The 1,907-nt window shown below is 39.4% G+C and overlaps 1 protein-coding gene across 1 annotated transcript in view; it reads right to left on the bottom strand.

The window, feature by feature from the left end:
- The window catches only part of TBC1D10A (TBC1 domain family member 10A), an 85,291-nt gene that overhangs the window by 10,881 nt on the left and 72,503 nt on the right, over positions 1-1,907 (bottom strand). The gene's annotated exons all lie outside the window — the stretch shown is intronic.

Genomic DNA, 1,907 nt, shown 5'->3' with positions numbered 1-1,907 from the left:
AACAATGGGGCTGAAAGAAATTTCTGAAGCGTGGTTTAAAAAAAAAAAAAAACAATGCCAAAGTGGTTAACTATTGCAAGCCTTTATGCCTCATGAATTAGTATTTTATTTCTAAGAAACCTTTTTTTTTAACCTTCTAGCTCCATTTTCTGTTTTCTCTATAGACATATTATAGAACCTCACAATTAATGCCAGTATAATAGTAATGATATTTTAACTATTTCAGTCAAGTTTTTTTTTCCATTGCGGATGCATTGGGCTATAATTAGATAGTACATCTGGGTGGGTGGGGTGTGTGTGTGTGTAATTATATCTTACACATACATCTACACACACACACACACACACTCTGAGGAAAACAATTATGTGATCCCCTGCAGATTTTGTAACTTTGCCTACTTGCAAAGAAATGAAAAGGTCTATAATTTTTATCATAGGTGTATTTTAAATGATAGAGACTGAATATCACCATAAAATACACATGATACAAATGTTATAAATTGAGTTGTAGCTCAGTGAGTAAAATAAGTATTGGATCCCCTACCAACCAGCAATAATTCTGGCTCCCACAGACTGGCTGTGTGGTACACAGATTAGTCCTGTCAAAGTAAAGCTGGCCATACACCTTACAATTATCTCAATTATGCCTCATGGGGTGAGGATGATCATGGAGAAAAGTGAGGGTTCAGCCCACAACTACACGGGGAGGAGATTGTGAATGATCTCAAGGCAGTTGGGACCAGAGTCACCAAACAAACCATTGGTAACACAATACAACGCCATGGATTGAGATCCTGCAGCTCCCACAAGGTCCCTCTCCTCAAGAAGGCACATGTACAGGCCCGTCTGAAGTTTGCCAATGAACATCTAAATGGTTCAGAGAAGGATTGGGAGAAAGTGCTGCGGTCAGATGACACCACAATTGAGCTCTTTGGCATTAATTCGACTTGCCGTGTTTGGAGGAAGAGAAATGCTGACTATGACCCTAAGAACATCAAGACTTTGCTGCATTGGAGGGGCCAATGGACGGGGCCATGTTTTGTAAAATCTTGGATGAGAACCTCCTTCCCTCAGCCAGAACACTGAAGATGCGTCGTAGATGGGTCTTTCAGCATGACAATGACCCAAAACATACCACCAAGGCAACAAAGCAGTGGCTCAAGAAGAAGCACATTAAGGTCATGGAGTGGCCTAGCCAGTCTCCAGACCTTAATCCTATAGAAAATGTATGGAGGGAGCTGAAACTTGGAGTTGCCAAGCGACAACCAAGAAACCTTAAGGATTTAGAGAAGATCTGTAAAGAAGAGTGGACCAAAATCCCTCCTGAGATGTGTGCAAACCTGGTAACCAACTACAAGAAACGTCTTACTTCTGTGCTTGCCAACAAGGGTTTCGCCACCAAGTACTAAGTCATGTTTTCCTTGGGGATCAAATACTTATTTTACTGACTAAACTGCAACTCAACATATAACATTTGTATCATGTGTTTTTTCAGGATTTTCGGTTGATATTCTGTCTCTATCATTTAAAATACACCTATGATAAAAATTATAGACCTTTCATTTCTTTGTAAGTGGGCAAACTTACAAAAATCTGCAGGGGATCAAATCATTATTTGCCACACTGTATATTCTAGAGGTATATATATTGGGAAGAGGAGGGAATTTTTTTTTTCAAAAGTTCCTGCAATTTTTGAAAAACAAAACTAATATAATTACTAGATAGATATCTACATTACTAGATATTTACACAAAATTACCGTATTTGCCGGCGTATAAGATGGGTTTTTAGACCCAAAAACAATCGCCCAAAAATGGGGGGGTTGTCTTATACGCCGGGTATACTGTATGTAGCTACGGCTACATACAGTATACCGCGCTGAGCCAATCACGGCAGGCTTTGTATTC

This window comes from Nanorana parkeri, unplaced genomic scaffold (assembly GCF_000935625.1).
Source record: "Nanorana parkeri isolate BGI_ZX_2015 unplaced genomic scaffold, ASM93562v1 scaffold199, whole genome shotgun sequence".
Taxonomy (NCBI): domain Eukaryota; kingdom Metazoa; phylum Chordata; class Amphibia; order Anura; family Dicroglossidae; genus Nanorana; species Nanorana parkeri.
The sequence above is the reverse complement of the archived record's forward strand: the minus strand, read 5'-3'. Positions and strand labels throughout refer to the sequence as shown.